The sequence below is a fragment of the Crinia signifera genome, chromosome 3 (assembly GCF_055691185.1).
Source record: "Crinia signifera chromosome 3, ASM5569118v1, whole genome shotgun sequence".
NCBI lineage: Eukaryota > Metazoa > Chordata > Amphibia > Anura > Myobatrachidae > Crinia > Crinia signifera.
The window spans coordinates 174,623,296-174,645,428 of NC_139219.1; the positions used below are offsets into that span (position 1 = coordinate 174,623,296).

The following is a 22,133-nucleotide window of genomic DNA, read 5'->3' on the forward strand; positions in this document are numbered from 1 at the left end:
TATATATTGACAAAGGGGCGCCTGTGGCCCGAAACATTGGACACCACTTTAATACATGGTTTGTAACGGCCAGCAGTTGTGGACATAGCACTCCTAATGTAGGCCAAACGGCACTTACCTGTAGTTGGGAACAGTTTAAATAGCTATTTGAGCACATATGCTGTGACTAGCAATGATGGCCAATATTGATCCATCTAGATACTAGTAACGTTCCAACTAGATTAAAGTGCAACATATATTCCACAAGTATTTAGAAAGGAGTTTAAAATTAATTTGGTCTGCCTTCTATATAGGGGAGTGGGGACAGAGATCAGTTTACATAGTGTAATCAGTATCAATACATATACATCTAATAGTACCATTAAATGGATTATTACGTTATTTTTTGTTTTTTTGTTGTTATATATAGACTAAAGAAAAAGAATAAGAAAAATAAGAGAAAAGTTAAAATTGGACATGAATCTCTCAGGCTCATCATAATTATGTAGGAATGAACCTAAATCCCCATAAAGTAAGTATTACTATATCACATATATCAGTAATGCAATTATTTTAATATTACTTAGTGTCATATATCTATAGGTCCGTATACCCTATACAAACACTTATATAGCCATCACAAAAAAAAATCATACATACATAATAAGGAAAACGTGCAAAAAAAGGGAACATTTTTTGAATCAATGTTCCCTATCTACTCTGGATCAGTATCCCCGTATCCATCCCACTCTAGTCGATCATCAATACAGTACCCATATGGTATAGAAAACTTTTTGGTCCCAGAAAACTTTTGATGGACAAGGGATTCTTTTGACTTGCAGCAAGGGTTTTTGAAGATCATTCTTCAAATATTATAGAAAGCCATTTAGAGGATTGTTTTCGGTAAGGCCCCTCAGGGTCACAGTGTCCAGATTGTATATCCACTGGGCTTCCCTTTGTTTCAGTGCCTTTACTCTGTCACCACCCCTTAGGGGTAAGGGAATGTGATCAATCAGCATTGATTTTATGGATGCCACCTGGTGTCTGAATTCCATGCAGTGTTTGGCCACTGGTTTATCAGTTTTACCGGTCTCAAGTGCGAGCCTAATGGTGTAGCTGTGGTTGGCCATGCACTCACGAAAATGTTTAGTTGTCATCCCAAAGTAGTAGGATCTGCACAGACATACCAGGATATAGATTACAAACACAGATGTACCGGTCATACGATGTTTAATTTTTATACGTCTTTCGCTGTGTGGATGTGCCCCTGTGTTGCCAATAAGCATTGTGTTGCAGGTTGTACAACCCTTACAGCGTACACAACCAGGTTCACAACCACTGTGTACCTCTCAGAGGTGGTCAAAGGGTTTGTTGCATAAGTAGCTGTTGTATGTTTGAATTTTTGCAGTAGGCCATCATCAGAGGTGGACATTTACATAATTTGAGCGAAGGATCACTGGTGAGCATCGACCAATGTTTTTTGTAGATTGCTACCCCATCATGTGCTGTGTGGTTAAAAGTATTCACTTGCACCATACGTTTATTTTAAATCTGTGTCAACCCACTCTTTCGGAGATTAAGATTATGTGTCTTTGCTTTTAGTAGATATCTTTCTACAACCTGTGATGAGTAACCCCCATGAAGAAAACAAGCTTTCATTTAATCTAATTGGACTGCTGCCATTTATTCAGATGAATTTGTGCAAAGCATCTTTAGAACTTGAGAACTGGGTAAACTCTCTTTTAATTGTGCTTGATGTTGGCTTGTTGCTTGTAATAGGGTATTCCTAGTTGTAGTTTTTCTGTACATTGTGAAACCTAACGAGTCCCCATCCTTATAAATTGACACATCAAGGAATGTAATTGTTTGGTGATCGATAGTGTGGGTGAATCGGATATCCTCAAAAAATCATACATACATAATAAGGAAAACGTGCAAAAAAAGGGAACATTTTTTGAATCAATGTTCCCTATCTACTCTGGATCAGTATCCCCGTATCCATCCCACTCTAGTCGATCATCAATACAGTACCCATATGGTATAGAAAACTTTTTGGTCCCAGAAAACTTTTGATGGACAAGGGATTCTTTTGACTTGCAGCAAGGGTTTTTGAAGATCATTCTTCAAATATTATAGAAAGCCATTTAGAGGATTGTTTTCGGTAAGGCCCCTCAGGGTCACAGTGTCCAGATTGTATATCCACTGGGCTTCCCTTTGTTTCAGTGCCTTTACTCTGTCACCACCCCTTAGGGGTAAGGGAATGTGATCAATCAGCATTGATTTTATGGATGCCACCTGGTGTCTGAATTCCATGCAGTGTTTGGCCACTGGTTTATCAGTTTTACCGGTCTCAAGTGCGAGCCTAATGGTGTAGCTGTGGTTGGCCATGCACTCACGAAAAGGTTTAGTTGTCATCCCTAAGTAGTAGGATCTGCACAGACATACCAGGATATAGATTACAAACACAGATGTACCGGTCATACGATGTTTAATTTTTATACGTCTTTCGCTGTGTGGATGTGCCACTGTGTTGCCAATAAGCATTGTGTTGCAGGTTGTACAACCCTTACAGCATACACAACCAGGTTCACAACCACTGTGTACCTCTCAGAGGTGGTCAGAGGGTTTGTTGCATAAGTAGCTGTTGTATGTTTGAATTTTTGCAGTAGGCCATCATCAGAGGTGGACATTCACATAATTTGAGCGAAGGATCACTGGTGAGCATCGACCAATGTTTTTTGTAGATTGCTACCCCATCATGTGCTGTGTGGTCAAAAGTATTCACTTGCACCATACGTTTATTTTAAATCTGTGTCAACCCACTCTTTCGGAGATTAAGATTATGTGTCTTTGCTTTTAGTAGATATCTTTCTACAACCTGTGATGAGTAACCCCATTGAAGAAAACAAGCTTTTATTTAATCTAATTGGACTGCTGCCATTTATTCAGATGAATTTGTGCAAAGCATCTTTAGAACTTGAGAACTGGGTAAACTCTCTTTTAATTGTGCTTGATTTTGGCTTGTTGCTTGTAATAGGGTATTCCTATTTGTAGTTTTTTCTGTACATTGTGAAACCCAACGAGTCCCCATCCTTATAAATTGACACATCGAGGAATGTAATTGTTTGGTGATCGATAGTGTGGGTGAATCGGATATCCTCAGGTACTAAAACATTGTTCCCGCTCAAACTAAAAAAATATCATCTATAAAATGAAAATAACATAATAGTTTACCACTGAAGCGTGAAACAATATATTTTTTCTCGTAGGTAGCCATATATAGATTGGCGTATGCAGGTGCTAAATTTGACCCCATAGCGGTGCCGTTGACTTGCAAATAATAATCGGCACCGTACATAGAATTTTGCATTAAGACCAATTCGTCAATGTCATAAGAAATTCAATAGGGGGTTGTGAATGTTGGTTTTCAATCAGATGTTCTCTAATGGCCTGCATACCACCACTATGCGTTATCACTGTATAGAGTGATTGAACATCGAGCATGGCTAGCCATATTTTAGTTTCCGGAAGCTTAATTTGTTGTACAGTATCTTGTGCAGAAAGTCTGGTGTATCCCTTATGTAGCTATGTGTTTTGTATACAAGAAGTTGTAAATACTGATCTACGTACATGGCCAGAGGCTGCAACAGAGAAAACCTGCCCGATGTTATAGGTTGGCCAGAGGGACAACCTCTTGTGGATCTTTGGTAATGTGTAAATAATGGGTGTCATCGGGTGGTCAACCATGAGTTGTTTGGCAGTTTTACTGTCGATTCAACCCGCTGACATTCCCATAATTATCGATACATTAATTTGTGATTTTAAAAGCAAGGTAGGATTCTTATTCAATTTATGATAGGTGTCTGCATCATTTAGTTGCCGTAATATTTCTCTGTCATAGTCACACCAATTTTGGACAACGACCGCCCGCTCTTGTCTGCGGGGCAGATCACTATCTCTGCATTGTGTTTTAGTGTGGACAGGGCTGCCCGTTTTTTGTAGGACAGATTTTGATATTTTGGTTTAACCACCAAATCCCTAGTCATCTCAAATTCCTTCATACAGACAAATGTTGGGGTTTGAGGATTGTGGGTCGAAGGTAGTGGTTTTTAAGCCTTTAAATTGGGGGATTGTCTCTGTCTTGGATTGTATATCCAAGAAATGTTCTCTTAGTCTAAGTTTCCGCCCAATGCAGTAATTGTCCACTACCCAATTAAATTGATTGTGGGGACCCAGTGACCGTACTGACATCTCCTCATCCATCAATTTATGGTCTGAGAGATTAAAGACTGTGTCTGTACACACATTTTTCTCTCTTTTTTGCCTCCAACTGCCCCACCTCTGATGGGTCCTAAGGTGCCTCTGGCACCCCTGTTGCATTGTGGGTGTGTATGATCTATTTTTGTTTGTTTGGGGGAATAAGTATTTAGGTTACTACATTGTCTGCAGTATCTGGGAGGTCTACATCCTGTTGGTCTCTGTCCTTCCCCCACCAGCCACCTGTACACTGTATGTGTCTTATAATCAGTGTTAACCATCTCTAATGTTTTCCTTTTAAATTGGAGTAACTCCTGATGATAAGTCTCAATCTGTACCTTGATCTAGCCAGGCCTCTAATTTGTCACTTGTCAATTTTTTAAGGGAGGTACTTTTAAAATGATCAATTTCAACTCATACTTTTGCCAGTTCACTCCCTGCAAATAGTAGAAGATCTGCAGTGCACTTGTTAAGTATACCACACCACCTTGAACAGAAAGATGGATTGTTTCTTCCAAGGTGGGTATGTTAGCAATTCGGAAACTGCGCAGTATTTTCTTGGTACGATGATACTCTCTGAGGAACTGGCGATGTAAAAGGAAATCGGTCTCATGCCTCCTTAGTTTTAACAATCTCTGGTATAGATCAGAAGAGGTTTCTGCTGGTAACTCAGCAAAATCTATCTGATCAAAATAAATTTTGTTGGCATCATCATCTGTTAATGATATAAAGGCGTTCTGTGCTGCAGTCAGTAAATCATCGTCCAAGAAAGTACATGCGCCTTGGGGTTTATTCTAGTTCATTCTTTCTGACAAAATCCTTATTAGATGGACAAAACCATGTGCACTGCAGGGGGGGCAGATGTAACATGCGCAGAGAGAATTAGATTTGGGTGAGTTATTTTGTTTCTGTGCAGGGAAAATACTGACTGCATGATTTTACACTGCAATATAGATCTCACTTTGAAGAAAAACCCCACCCAAATCTAATTCTCTCTGCACAAGTTACATCTGCCCCACCCTGCAGTGCACATGGTTTTGTCCATCTAAGAAGGATTTTGTCAGAAAGAATGAACTAGAATAACCACCATAGTAACAAACTATCTTTCTTGTAGTTGGGCGGAACAAGAGGATCTAATTTCACAAATTTTAGTGAGCCACAAAAATTATAAAAAATTAGCAATTATATATAACTATAAACATGAAAGATGTGAAAAATAACAAAATAATACCCCAAAAAGTACATCAAATTTTTTTATAGAGAGATCCAATCAAGTCCAATCCAGTACTGATTAGAGTCTGTAATCCTGAATATCCAGCTCAAGTCTTTAATCGTACCCGTTTTACATAATCTTCATAATTGCGGGTGCAGAATAAATTGAACTCAGGGCACCAAGGTCCAAGTCAACATAATATAGATTTTTGTGATTTCGGCACTCACGACCAACATTGGGATTTATTGGGGGGTAATAAAATCGGTAAAACCGATAAACCAGTTGCCAAACACTGCATGGAATTCAGACACCAGGTGGCATCCATAAAATCAATGCTGATTGATCACATTCCTTTAGGGGTGGTGACAGAGTGAAGGCACTGAGACAAAGGGAAGCCCAGTGGATATACAATCTGAACACTGTGGCCCCGAGGGGCCTAAATGAAAACAATCCTCTAAATTGCTTTCTATAATACTTGAAGAATGATCTACAAAAACCATTGCTGCAAGTCAAAAGATTCCCTTTTCCATCAAAGGTTTTCTGGGACCAAAAAGTTTTATATACCATATGGGTACTAGAGTGGGATGGATACGGGGGTACTGATCCAGAGTACATCTCCAGCCGAGATAGGGAACATTGATTCAAAAAATGTTACCTTTACTTTTGCATGTTTTCTTTGTTATGTATATACAGTATAAATTTTTCTGTGATGCCTATATAAGTGTTTGTATAGGGTATACGGACCTATACATATATGACACTCAGTAATATTAAAATAATTGAGTATAACTGCTTTACTGATATATGTGTTATAGCAATACATACTTTATGGGGATTTGGGTTCATCCCTACATAATTATGATTAGCCTGAGAGATTCATGTCTAATTTTAACTTTTCTTTTCTTTTTCTTATTCTTTTTCTTTAGTCTATATATAACAAAAAAAAAAACACATCCAAATAAGCCAAATAATCAATTTAATGGTTCTATTAGATGTATACGTATTGATACTGATTACACTCTATAAACTGATCTCTGTCCCTACTCCCCTATATATATATAGAAGGCAGACCAAATGAATTTTAAACTCCTTTCTAAATACGTATGGAATATATGTTGCACTTTAATCTAGTTGGAATGCAAGACACGTTACTAATATCTAGATGGAACGCACGGCCATCTTTGCTAGTCACAGCATATGTGGTCAAATAGCTATTTGAACTGTCCCCAACTAAGTGTCGTTTGGCCTACATTAGGAGTGCTATGTCCACCACTGCTGGCCATTATAAACAGCGAGTGAAAATATCTGCAAACCACCATTTTAACCCACTGAGCGCCCATATTGTCAGTGATTGGAGTGTGTACCAGCGATAAATCGCCGTGTGCACGCTCCCGTTTTCATCCGCTAATGGTTGCTCTGACCAGCGACTTCCCCTGCCTTCTCCCGGCAGTGTGTAATTTTCAATAGTGATCATCTTTGGTCACTGATGAAAATGGGACAGTGAGCAATATGAAAAGAGTATGAGCTTGTCCTAGTGCAAAGTTACTGAGTTCCCTAATAACTGAATCGTTTTCATGGTCACAATTGTGAATATTGTGTGTTCTGAATGTATTTATTTTTGGGGGGGTGGGGGGGGGGGGGTGAGAGAGGATGCTCTGTAATTTAAGTGACCAAGAAAAAAACTTGGGGCAAAAAATCAGGGTAAAACCCTTTTGTTTGCACTTAATAGAATAGTGCACCTCTGTGTCTTCTTATGTCCAACAAACTCTTTACTGAATGCTATAGTAAGTAAGAAAAAAGGATACTTACCTCAGAAGTTCTGTGCCTAGCTCTATGTGGTTCAACCATCATTCTGCATTCAATGTTCCAGCCATTGCTCTTGTCGATGTTCTAACCATCGTTCTGCATTTGATGTTCCAGCCATCGTTCCTGTTGATGTTCTCACCATTGTTCCGTGTTTGATGTTCCAGCAATCCTTCCTGACAATGTTCTAACCATCACTCCAGTCATCCGTATTCTAACCATCAATCCATTCATCATTGTTCTAACCATCGATTCAGTCATCGATGTTCTAGCCATCGATCCAGTGATCGATGTTCTAACCATCAATCCAGTTATCAATGTTCTAACCATCGTTCCGGTCATCAATGTTCCAACCATCGTTCCAGTCATCGATGTTCTAACCACCGTTCCTATCATCGATATTCCAACCATCGTTCCAGTCATCAATGTTCCAGCCATTGTTCCAGTCATTAATGTTATAACCATCGTTCCTATCATCGATGTTCTAATCATCATTCCAAGTCATCAGTATTCCCAGGCAACCCCAAGTAACGTACTTTGCCCTCAGTGTGGTTATCGGCTCATAGCACATATGAACTTCATCAGTGCGCTGCACTGCATCTTTATCTTCTTCTTTGTCATAGTCATTGTGTATCATTCCTGTTACCGTGGATACATTACTCTCTGCCAGTGGCCAAGTACAATCTTCCTTGTTATCATCTGTTTCAATAAAACTGATTGTACTTTTACGCCTGCCTGCTTCCTGTTCATTCTGCCTCTGGGTGAACTACGGTACAATTTATGTACAAGGGTCTAATCAAGCCTCCCCAGTCATCGGTCTGAGCCTATGCCTGAGGCCTTTGTCACATTGACTCAGACCCCAGGCGTGACAGCAAGAGTATTAAAGGTCTACTAAGAAGCTGGGACTGCCAATGAGAAATGGTAACAGACTACTATTCAACCAGGGATGGTTTGTTAACAGTTCATCATGTCTACATATCCATGAAGATATACTGAATGTCAACATGGTCACTGTCAACAAGTCATACCACACCCATATGCTATGCAAAAATTTGACACAGCAAATTTCAAGCCATAATTCTAAAGTCAGATATTGTGGGCGGTATTCAATGAGGCTGATTCGCCAGGTTTTTATGGCGATTTTGTGCTGTAAGGCGAATTTCTGACTAAAACGGTGAATCACCCTATTCAATGACCAGATGGCGAATACATTTCAAGGTTTTTTTCGCCATGATTCACCGAGTAGCAATCGCTATCTTTTTATGGTGAAGTGGAATGTGAACTTTTAAAATAAAGTGTTTTGTTTTTTACAATTGGTGTCAAAAAATCTGGAATTTTATTCTGAGGAAGGGCATGCTATTTTTATTCATGTGCTGTAAGCACATGAATATATATTTAATTTTTTTTTTTTTTTACACAGACCAGCCATGGGGCCGGAGCCGAGGTGCTCATTATATATTCATATATTCACTACATCTGATCATTACATATTCATGATCGGGTGTAGTGAATATACCCGGTCCCCTGCTGGCACCCCCGGGGGGGCAGCCTGTGCTGCCTGGCACCCGGGGAGCCCACCTCCCCCCCCACAAACGTTCTGGGGCAGGCAGGGAGACTTCCATCTCCCTGCCTGCCACCGTCCTCAGGCTCCCTGCGGCATCGCCGCAGGAGCTCAAATTCGCTGGTCAGGGGCAGCGAGCCCCTGACTCGTTGAATACCGGAGCCGGCGAGGCTCCGGAACGCAGCGAGCAGTAGCGAATGTGCAGCGAATCCTAAACAGGATTCGCTGCATGTCACCAGTATTCACATTGAATACTGCCCATTGTGTGTATTGAAAATCATAAGAAAGGAGTTGATCTTATTACGTGCGGATGATTGGCGAGTGCAAATCATCACGCCACCAGGTGCACTTTATGGCGGGCTGAATTACCATAAAAGTGCTCGCACCTCCATAGGGGTGCGAGCACTTTTAAGTAAATTTGGCCCTGCAAAGGGTGTGAGATCGACTTAAATTGGGTGCCGTTTTCAGCATTTAAACGGCACCCGAAGGCAACTCACACCCTTTGGCAATAATAGGATTGCCAAAAATCTCATTGCATCGCATCCCCCTGGAATATTGCGGCATACGATGCATGCGATGCGATGCAATTTTTAATTGTACAAGCACCCATGCCATGAGATGTGATGGGTGCTTACAATGAGATGTAATCCCCAGTATCCACGCCATCCCGAAGTGTGGTGAGTGGCGGTGGTACCCATCCTGTGACCTTTTCATACCCCCACTATCCACGTAGGCGTGGAGTTGATTTTAGATAGTGTGGTGAGTGCAGCAAGCCACCGAGCCCGAAGTGTGGTGCTTCGGGCTGGTATTCCGTGTCCACTCGCCACGCTTTGGGTTCGGTGTCTCGCTACGCTCGCCCCACTATCTGAAATCAACTCCACACCTACATGGATAGTGGGGGTATGAAAAGGTCGCAGGACGCGTACTGCCGCCTCTCGCCACGCTTCTGGATGGTGTGAATACTGTGGGTTACATCTCATTGTAAGCACCCATCACATCTCATGGCATGGGTGCTTGTACAATTAAAAATCACATTGCATCGCATCCCATTTGCTGGCATGCGATGCTATGCGATATTTAATTGTACAAGCATCGCACGCCACTAAATCAGGTACACGATGCCATGCGATGGGCACCGTGATAATACACAAGTTCCCAATACCGTATGTGCAACATCTTTGAAACCTGTTAGATTTATGTGTTTATTACAGCATAATGCACTTTAACATATTTAATTGTTAATATATTGGCTTATCTTTTGCATAATTATATGCTGTAATGCAGCCCAATCATGTTCCCAGCATTGGGGATGCAAAACTGTTTTTCAGACCAATTTATGTTTAAAATAAACTGCCTCAAATAAAGACAATAAACAGAAATGTTTAAAATACTGCACCTAAAGAACATTATTCTAGTTCACTCTTTCTGACAAAATCCTTCTTAGATGGACAAAACCATTGTGCACTACAGGGGGCAGATGTAAAATTTGCAGAGAGAATTAGATTTGGGTGAGTTATTTTGTTTCTGTGCAGGGAAAATACTGTATGCTTTATTTTTACACTGCAATATAGATCTCACTTTGAAATAAAACCCCACCCAAATCTAATTTTATCTGCACAAGTAGCATCTGCCCCACTTTCAGTGCACATGGTTTTGTCCATCTAAGAAGGAATTTAGGAGAAAGAGTGAACCAAAATAACCCCCAGAGTGTAATGCATTGTTTACTGAACTTACTGTAGCATTCAGTAAAAAGTTTGTTGGACATTAGAAGTTACAGACAGGTGTGCATTATTCTATTAAGGGCAAACAAAAGGGAATTACCCTGATTTTTTGCCATAAGTTTTTTTTCTTGGTCATTTAATTACGGAGCATCCTCTCCACAAAAAAAAAAAAACTCGTTCAGGAGAAAACACACAATATTCACAATTGTGACCATGAAAATGGGTCAATTATCAGGGATTTTTTCTCCTACCACTTTGCACTAGGACAAGCTGGACAAGCTCGTACTCTTTTTTTACTATGCTAAAGTATATTAATGAACCACTCTAAGACATCATGACATAATTTTAACTAGATCGGAGCATTTTCATACGTTTCGTTATTTTCATCTAAAAAGTGAAACTTTAGGTCTCTTGCCAGAACAGAAGATGTTGACTCATATCAAAATGCTTTTGCACGTTTCTTATTCAGGTCAAGTCACAACTTTTCCACACTAGCCGATTTTGAATATCTCTATTTCAACTTTTCACTCTGCCCAAATATATATATTATATATATACAGTATATAGAGCAGGGCTGGGCAACACCGGCCCTCCAGATGTTAATGAACTACACATCCCAGGATGCTTTGCATTAGTTTTGCTATGTGGCCATGCTGAAACTGATGCAAGGCATGCTGGGATGTGTAGTTCATCAACATCTGGAGGGCCGGTGCTGCCCAGCCCTGATATAGAGGATACAACATAATATCTACTAGATTTTGATATGATGCACTCAATTTTAATTACTGCTAAAACTATTTTTTCTTAAATAATAATTATGTTTATGCAAATCTGAAATGAGTTCTATAAATAAGAAGTCAATCAATATGGATTATTCCAAAATTAATGTTACAATAATTGTCTGCATTGTTAATATAACTAGCACCGCAATAAAATAATGTTTTAATATTTCTTATAATTGAGGGTAAAATAATGCAAAATAAAATATGATTTGTGTTAAATATGATACAGTATACTAAAAAGTTAGTAATTACTAACTTCTTTAGTAATTACTTATTTATCAGTTGCTTATTTATATGGGTTGATGCAAAGTTGTGTTTTATTTTAGGAAACCATTTTTAAATGCAAACAAGTAATAAAGGGAAACATACAAAATATTATTTAGAATCACCTGCACATAGTATATATACAGAAGGAGCCATTTGCATTCATCCCGAAAGCACGCAGCGGTTTCCTGCCTTGGTGCGCCATTCACCGAGAATGAGATGCACGTGCATGTGAGATGCGGCAAGATGGGAAGACACAGCACGCTGCCGGGATGAATGAAAAAGGCTCCATCTGTACATACATATTTAAAAAATGTTTAATATATATTAAATCTCCTTTTTACACAAAGCTGAGATCCCAGGTTATTGTTGGAATAACAAGAAGGTTATTCAGACCTGTTCACAAGGGTGCATATGTTCACAGCCTAGCGAACAGGTAAAAGCCACCCAGGCAAACCTTTATTTTCCCCGCTGCCCAAATCCCATTGCTAGCATGCAAGTGGATTTGTTCCCTAACACATCCCCTCAAATGCGGCCAAACGGAGAGAGATCATTCGATGGTAACACACCATCAAATGATTTCTTTCCCCTTCAGTAATAAAAGTCAGTCTAAACTGACTTTTATTCCAGTCACAGATTGAAAAAAATGGGGGGCGGTTGCTGAAGTCATGTGAAGCCAGCTGCCTGCCCCGAGCAGGCATTGTCATGCCCATAAAATTCTGGGTGCTCCTGAGCTGCTACCTACTGTCTGCTCCCATTGTGTGCCTCCTGGAGCAATGGATCAGTGCATGCACAACCCCCCATCATTGGACATGGGGCCGAATTCAGACCCAAACAAATGGGTTCTGAATTGGCCCAAAAGTGGAAAGATCCTCACAAGAGTGTGAAGAGAAAGGACTATGGTGAAATGTATTGCCACCTAAATTTGGCAGCAGTGCCGGATGCTGGCTGATCTTGGATTTTTTTGTAAAGGGGCAATCACTTACAAGGCATGGATTTCCATTGTAAGTGATTGCCCCTTTAAAAGAAATGTCTGAGTTCGGTCAGCATCCCGCACTGCAGCCCAACTTGGGCTGCCTTACATTCCACCCTCTAAGTCTATTCTGGTGCACACTTTTATAAAAGAGGAAAATTCAAATTTAACATTATTTATAAAAAAATGTATTATATACACCTTTACATGTTAAGAGATATATAGAGAATTCAACAAAGTTTCAAGTATATCATGCTGGAAATAATATTTTGGACATATACAGATGGAGCCTGTTTCATCTTTGCCAGGTGGTGCACATGCATGAGACGCTCGCGCTCCCCGTGGCGATAGAGCTCCCCGGAGCCATCCGCCACCTCCCCCCCACCACTGATGGCCCCCATCGCCGCCGTGACCCCCCAAACCCTGCCCATCTCCATGAAGTGGAGACATGCAGGCTCCCGCTGCCCAGCCGCCGAGAGACTGGGACATACGTGCACGTGAGACAAACGCGTGGCCCAGTCTGATGGAGACCCTCTCCACTGGCTCTCGCTAGCAGGGATGTTCTGGCAAGAGCTGAGCAAAGAAGAGAGGGGCTCCATCTCTATTAAGCACATCATGGTGAAAAAGACAGGTCCAAGCTGGAAAAGTCTCTTGAGTATACTCTTAATTTGTTTGTTTATTGTGGATCCTTTAATATCTAAGTGAAGCAAAAATATATAGTAAGACTTTCAGCTATTTGGTATGTAATACTAGCATAAAGTGTACATATATGTATTGAAAAAATCTAAAAAATATATAATTTTAAACAGCAATTTCTGTGTTGGGTTGTATTTACTGTCCTGTATCCAAGATGATTATTAGGTCATTTTGGCTCAATGCATGTCTCATTGATAATTAGAATAGAAAAAATGCATAGCAGAGCAGCATATCAATCATTTTAAACAGCAATTTATATGTGGAAGTTGTATATACTCTCATGTACCTGAAATTACTATTTAGCTCAGAAAATCAATCATTTCGGTCTCATAGGTTGGTCATATATAGAGTGCAAAGCAGAACATGGTATTTAGGAGAAGCCACCTCTGCTGTCCTGTATTTGCATATGAATCATATACAGGATGAGAGAGTGAGGTTAGACCACCCCTGTTTGAAAATAGTATTAGAGAGGTGTCTGCTTCTGCTTTCCACCATGCTGCACAGTGCTCTCTGATACTGAAAGCAGAGCAGATTTGCCCTACTGCTAGGTTGAGGGAGCCTACCATTTTAAGATTTTTTAGTGCAGAGTGTCATGTAAGGAGAAAAAAATGTTATACAGGTTGAGTCTCCCTTATGCGTATATCCAAAAACTTAAATATTATGAAAACGGGGGGGTTGGTACGCCCCCTCTGCACCTTTTTTCATACTTACTTTGTCCCCTGGTGTCCACAGTGGCCATCGCAATCCTCTTCAGTGGCATCCCTGGTCCCAGGAATGTATTGTGCGGGCGTGTCAGTGATGTAAGTGCATCATTGAGGCTTGGGATGCCGCTGAAGAGGATTCTGATGGCTGCCGTGGATGCCAGGGGACACCGTGGACATTGAGAGACCATCAGGGCACCACCAGTGGACCAGGTAAGTATGAATTCTTATCCCATAATCAGGTGCAAAACAGAATACTGACATTTTGGCATACACAGAGTGTGTGTCCCCCGAAACATCAGTATTCTGTTTTTCACCTGATAATGGGATAAACATTTTTAAAAAGTTAATGCCTTAGCATTGTTTTGAGGGTGTGGTATATTTCCCCTACAGTCGGGATTACGACTGCTCAGATTACTTCCGACTGCACAGCGTGGGGAGCGCAATGAAGATCCTTGCGGGCTCGCTGCGCTCACCATGCTGCGGGCACGGTGGCAAGCTGCGCTTGCCACCAATTTTATTCTCCCTCTATGGGGGTCGTGGACCCCCATGAGGGAGCAGTCGGGATTCCGATGTCGGAGGAATGACTGTCGGAATCCCGACTGTCGGGGAGTCGTCCGGCACCCTGTTTTGATCGGATGAGCTGCCGCATTCATACTTCCATGACCTGGAAGTCGAACCCGGACCTGCCTTGGAAAACATACATTTTGCTTTGTGGAGCTTAATCACTTGGTCGCTTGGAGTAAGCCAGTGCAACTTAGGTCCAGGCTCAGTTTGAAAAGGTCCTAGAGTTATTCCTGGTTATGACCTTGATTGTCTAGTGTGAAAGAAATATCAAAGGCATTGAATACCTTCTTTATTTTATACCTGAAAGGCTGCTAATTTGCTGGCTCAGGTGCAATTGTGGCGGTGTGAAAGATGTAAGTAAATCTGAGGCCTCGGCTCTGAACTGTGTTCAGTATCATAGGTCAGACATATATTGGTGCCAGGCTTTAGTGTGAAAGGGGTACAACATTACATCAATGTTCTCAAACTCAGCCCTCAGTATCAGTATAGTTAACAATTTCTTGGTCCCCTAGAAGGTGCAAACGGTGTATTTCATTTTAATTATTTATTATTATTTTACTTTTGATTCTCTTGAACATGAATTTATTCAGCTTCTGAAGATCGAATTTGAGAACCTATTAAATAATATTTAAATGTAATTAATTTAGCACTCCCATGGTGTAATTTACTCCACTTTCAAAATTATGAGTTAGACTTATTTATCTACTTATTTAGCATTTTTAATACCTTTAATTACACAACTGATAATCCAGTCATTTAAACGCTAAACTCATTTCACACTATTGTAATTTGTACACAAATAAAATTAGAACATTCGGTAAAACAAAGGACACTGTCAGTTTTACAGTACTGTATACCATTTACTGTATGCTGTTCTCCTCCAGGTATAGATTAATTGGGCCATCTATATAAGCCCTTAAGGAGCCTTGAAACAACAGGAAATTAATAATTGCACATGTAGCATAATCTTTAAAACAAAATATGGGAAAATAGACATTTTATATATTTTTTTAATGTTCTTAAATATGGTATATACAGTAAGTGCAAACTATAATTTTGTATGATAGTCTCACCTTAGAAATCAGATCTATAAAAGCTAATTGCTATTGAACAATAGTTAAAAGCCACTTATTATATTTAACCCTTTAAATGCCTCTGTGGGAGATGTGGGAGATGTTCAAAATATCCACCAAAAATGTCAGTGTCCCTCACATTTATTATATTAATTTAAATAAATAATGTGTAAAAAAAGATTATATTTCCTATATAAGGTAAACATTACAGCTCATTTTAATAAATACTAATCAGATGGGATGTTGCTATGGGCAACCAATCAGATACTACCTTTTATCTTGTAGAAGGAGCTAAATAAATAAGAAGTAGATTCTGACAGCAACATCCCATGTGAAATAGAACTCTCATCTTATTGTTGCACTTTGAGCAATGAATGGGGCTGAATTTGGATGCTCGTAATTGCATAGTTGAAGACCCTAAGAGCAAACGGCTTCAGCGAGTATCAAACTCACTGAGCCGTTCACTCAGGCGGGGGCAGACACTAAGCAAGAGCAGGGGAACACTCAGCATTTTATGGGCATCCCCATAAAACACTGGGTGTTCCCCTGCGAATTTAGGTAGGCCGATGCCTGCTTGGGGCAGGTGGCTGCCATCACATGACATCAGCGCCCACCCCCTTTTCAGCCATCTCTGGCTGAAATAAAAGTCAGTTTTCACTGACTTTTTTTACGAAGGGGAGAGATTTAATTTCATGGCTGGTGAACATAGAATGATTTCTCTTCACTTCAGCCACAAGCGAGCAGATGTGTTCCCCGACACATCCCCTTCTATGTTACCGAGGCGATCCAGGCAATGCTGGTGGCAGGTGTTTATCTGCTTGCTAGGCAGCATGCGTACACTGCCTAGTGAGTGGGTCTTAATCAGGCCCTTTGTCTGTTTATATACATGTTTATACTGTATGTAGTCTCAAACACTTGTCTGCAGCTGTGGGACATAGAAAAATGTTTAGCACTACACATGATATTTATACTATGGTTTACTATCAGTGCCTGGTTTTAGTTAGTTTTTTGTATTAATATTGGAATTCACAAGCTGATCAATAATCAAATCACTGCACATGAATATAGATTATAGCATGCATGTGCCAGGCCAATCAGTGCCAAAAATCAGCAATTTTCTTGCAATCCCATCACAATGTGAATGAGACAAAGCCACGTTTTGGCAGGGATATCCTGCCATTTTCTGGGATTGTCTGGAAAAAAACACAGACGTACCCTGATGCACAGTTGTGAGAGGGACAGAGTTACGCACACTTGCCCAGACTTTGAAAATCATCCAATGGTGATTGATTCCATATGGATTTGCAGCTGTCTCACAATCAGCAATTATTTTTGCTAGTCAGACTTGCACAGGGTGGTGCCTGGTGGTGACTGTCTGATCACAGGCCACACAGCAGTGATCAGATCTGAATCAGGCCCATTATGCCTTGCTAGTGACATCAACCATATTTAATATTCTGTCACTACCATTCCTAATTTAGTTCCTGGATACTCAAGTATGCCATTGCCCCGCACCTCACAACACATTTTTGATTCCATCAGTTTCAAAATTCCAAAGTGTTCAGTGTTTTGTTACCTTTATAAGAATGACAGGGATGTGAAAAGGTAAAGATTACCAGCATTCAACTAGATTCCTCTTTGTTATATACCATGAGATCTAGTAATGAAAAATACAGACTTCTAGTGCTGGTGCTCAGTATAGTGGCATTGAATAATGTTTACTGCAGTGTAATCAGCTTTATTACAGTAGTGACTTGTTTCTGGGATATATGTGGTTCCTTCCAATCATTCTAAACCCTTGATTTCAGGTCAAATAAAAACTTTAATGAGATATTTATTCTCTTATCTTTTTCCTAAAACATGTAGAATTTTTTATTGCCCTTGATTTTTTAAGTGTTTTGTAGGTTTATCTTTGTTAGCCTCTTCATTCATTTTTTTTCACAAAAATAACCTTTATTTTTTTATATAAATTAAGCCCAATACCAATAACTGTTCCATGCACTACCTATTTTGCTACATTCTACTCTCTGTCATTATAATCAAGAGTGGCTGCTGTCTATGGGCTGCATTATGCTGCACACACTGTATCTCTGCATGCTTGTTATCCCTGGGGTTGGGCGAGCTATGGATATGACAGCTGCTGTGTAGCACCTGGGACTCTTATTTATTTTTATGAAATAAAGAAAATGGCCAAGTATGTGGAAAAAAGTTTGGGATTAATATAGAAGTCATTAGGTTTACCTTATCTGAGTTTGTTGACTGAGAACCATGGCTCTCTGTTCAATTGTGCAAATATCTTCTAAGTTTTCTCCAGATAAAATATTATTAAATAGTAAGTAAATTACCAAGTACATACACAAAACCCTTATTCTTAGTCAGATGATATAAAAAGTATTTCATACTGTAATTATAGATCATCAGCTCATCTGAACTTTGGGGTATGTGAGTTGAACCAAGTCCTGGTTCTTGTCAATTTTGGGTTCCGAGTAGTATAGGTTCCCTGCTCAGGTCTTTCCATTTGCTCTGATCTCAGTTCTCAAAAATGGATCTTGCATGTCCCTACCTCATGATTTAAGATGTTAAAACTGTTCAAAATTGCCTATAAATGAATGTGAATAATATAACAGGAACAAAAGCATAAACAAGGATGTCACTGTTTATAATAGCTTTTAAAGACATTTCCATTCAAAACACTTGAAGGGGGTTTTACCAAAACCAAATACTTTGATGATTATTAATAGTATATTTTCATCACTTAAAAGTCAAAGTGAATGATCAGAAGAGAAATCTAAATCTAATAAAGCTTTGGTGTAACCTCCATTTATCTCCAAAACTGCATCAGTTCTAAGTACACTTAAAAAGAGATTACAGCATTAGAATCATAGTCAGGTATATGATTAACCAATCATACTACACAGATAATAATGATCATCATTTTCATACGTAGGTTGGAAGACAGTCATTAACTGAAACAAAAACAGCTGTGTTGGTGGCTTAAAACTATGTTAGGAATAGCCAAACTCCAAAAACTCAAACTCTCTCTTAGGTGAGCTTGTGGAAGACCATTTCATGTCACAGGTCATACACATGGCAATATTTAGGTAAGGTAGTTCTACTGCATCAGCAAGGTCTCATCCAGGCAAAGATGTAAAAGCAAACTGGGTTTCAAGATGCATAAAGAAAAAAATAACATTAAGGACTGTGAATGCAGTGCTCGGTCAAGGAAATTTAGTGGATTTGACATACCCATTATGCTTACATTCAAAATTGAAAGAGGTCCAGCAATGCCATCAGCTCAGATCTCCTAGAAACTAGTGGGACACAGGTACACTCATCTATTTTTCAGAGAAATCTGTCCTGAAGTGGTCTTCATGGAAGAATTGCAGCCACAAAACCATACATAGAAACAAGGCTAAGCGACTTAGTTATACATGAAAACATGAAAACTGGGGTGCAGAAAATGTCATCAGGTGGACTAGACTGATGAGTAATTTGAAATATTTGACTGTAACAGAAGGCAGTTTGTTCACTGAAGGGCTGGAGAGCAATACAATAATGAGTGTCTGCAGGCAACATTGAAGTATGGTGAAGGTTCCTTGCAAGTTCAGGGCTGCATTTCAGCAAATGGAATATGGGATTTGGTGAGGATTATTGGCGTCTTCAATGCTGAGAAATACAAGCAGGTAGTTATCCATCATTCACTATAATTGGAGGGCTTTTAAAACAGGACAACCACCCAAAACATTCAGCCAATATCATTAAACACTATCTTCAGCATAGAGAAGAACAAGGAGTCCTGGAAGTGATACTGTGCTCCCTACAAAGCCTTGATCTCAACACCATTAAGATTGCCTGAATACATGAATAGATAGAAAGATTTGAGCAAGCCTACTCAGGCGATCTGTGTATCTAGACGAATTGATGTTGTTTTGAAGGCAAAGGGTGGACACAACTTTTATTGATTTGATTTATATATCTCGTCTGTTCATTCACTTTACATTTTATACATGGTCAAAATAAACTATTCCCACTTTAATTTTTAAAACATTCTTACATCGTATATTTTTTCCACACCTTATTTGACAGCATTTTTCAAGCATTCTTACAGTACTTTTGCACAGCAGTGTATCTCTATTCATAATATAATCATATCTAATTCTTAATAACAATAGAAGATTTTAGTTACGATGGGCTCACTAATAAAGGAGAATATAGCAGGTGATCAACATTTGGGCTCCATATACAGTATTTTAAATATTATTTGGCTCAAGTTAATTTTGCTGCTGCCGTTAGTTTTACCACCAAGAGCCTATATCCAAACTCACTCACCAAAAATAGCAAGCTCTATTTACTATACAACAATGTCTAAATCAAGTATTGATTACCGGTTCTTAAACTGGAGTTCAACTAAATAAAGCCAAACAAACCTCCATGCCTCCAAAACATCTAAACAAACTAAACAAAACTTCTAAACAAACTAAAGTCTAAAAAAATAATAAGCCTTATCAATAAAAAAAAAAAAAAAAAAAAGAACAAATAGTAGCAACATCTCAACATATGACCTCAATAATGTATCAGGTAGCCATACTGGCAGTAATAAAAATACAGTATCTGACTGCAGCTTGTAGAAGAGGCTAAAGCCCACTGTAAATAGGTTGTTTCTAAAAAGGGTGAGGTAACAACAATTAACCTCCTTGACAGATGTGGGTACAATTGCAGGGCATAGATTCCTCTCTCAACTTGTATAATTTACTAATACTGCATTTATGTGCATTTTATATGTCATTATATCAAATCTAATAAATCAGAAACTTTAGTTTCACAGGCTAGCGCTAAAAGTGAATTGCTTTTGTTTAGTGGAGACTAAAGTGCAATGTTAGCAAATAAACTAATGTCTACTTATCTTAACTGTGCTATATATTAACTGCTACAGTCACATTGGGGCAATACTGTACCTGTCTTTAATACTATAGGTAAATTGAAATACTGCATACTGTAATAGCATTGTAGATAATATTTACAGAACATAATCTGGGGCACTTTTGTAAGTGACTGGCAGAGATTTGTCTTTTCATTCACCAAACTCAATTAAATTATATATATATATATATATATATATATATATATATATATATATATATATGTATATATATATATATTAAGGGATTGTGCAACACTTTATTGACTAAATGCAATAGGGTGCAAGATTTTGAAATTGCTTACATTTTGGCAAGTTACCATAAGAAGTTAAAGCATAAATGTTTAGTAAGTCAAAATGCTTGCATTTTTGAAACTTGATTAATAGACAATTACTTTATCCCCATACATGTCCCGCAATTAGTGTAAAGCACCCCATTGCATGTCTTGTCTTGCTCACCATGCTTTGATCAATTGGTCGTAATTATAGACCATGTGGATGGTGAAAAGGTTATAAAAATTAAAAAGTTGGGAAAACTCATGTTGTCATATAGACATTTTGCCCTTGTCAACCTAATACATGTTGACAATAGTAGTATACCTATTCATTGTCAGTCCTTTAATTGTTAACCTAAAGTCCATTTATCCTTTTTGGAATGTTTCCATAGATTAAAATAACAGGAAAGTAGTGCTTCTGCATAGTAATTGGACACATTCCTGTGGAATAGGTCACTAAAAACAGCTAAACTGCTAAAAAAAACTACTACAATGGCAGTTAGAAGCTGATTGGCTGTAATTGCTCTCTTACCAATAGATCACTCCTGTAAATGAGAAATATGATTTTTGTATGTTTAAAATTTTTTAATTTTATTCCAGTAACTGAACGTTACAAACTTTAGTTTGAAAAAATATTAAGCCTATGGATGTTGCACGAGTAGGAGTCAATTTTTTAGATTAGTGTATATATTGATAGATATACCTGTTATACAGATTTGTCTATCCTAATTGCGGGTTGGAATATTTGCCTCCGTGATTCGTTCCTCACAGGCACGTGTGAATAGACACACTCATGATGCATTGTGCAATCAGAGGTGTGAGTATTGACACCCGCTCATGTGATGTTGCTGCCACAATGCATTTTCATGTTCTAATAGTATCATGAGGTGGGACCTACAGTATCTGTACTCAGGGGAATATAAGGAACTACCTGTAGCTATCTACCTCTGTTTGGGTATGAAATGCCAGCATTTAATATCCAACAGTCAGGATGCCAATGGATTTCAGTGCAATTTTTAACCCGTGCCCTCACCCTTAACTTCCACTTCCATAGCCTTACTCTTACTATCCCCTCCCACAGCCTAACCTTAACTGACCCCTCCCACAGCCTAATTCTTACATTAAAAAAACTTAATCTCTGCTTATTAAAATATTCTGGAAAATTTACCACACTTTTCAGATGGAAACCATGTTATTGCCTTGTTATTTTACGGCTAAATCTTTCCTGGTCAAGTGGTTTAGGTGGCAAGAATAATCAGCAGATGGTGCCAACTTGAAGCAAACTGACTATTTATGACTACTGACTATATTTTGTTTTTCTATTGCTAGTTTTTTTTTCACATTTCTGTT

At 39.0% G+C, this 22,133-nt stretch overlaps 1 protein-coding gene across 1 annotated transcript in view; it reads right to left on the bottom strand.

Annotated features, from left to right (window-relative positions):
* Positions 1-22,133, bottom strand: part of GRIK2 (glutamate ionotropic receptor kainate type subunit 2) — a 571,469-nt gene that overhangs the window by 94,056 nt on the left and 455,280 nt on the right. The window lies entirely within an intron of this gene.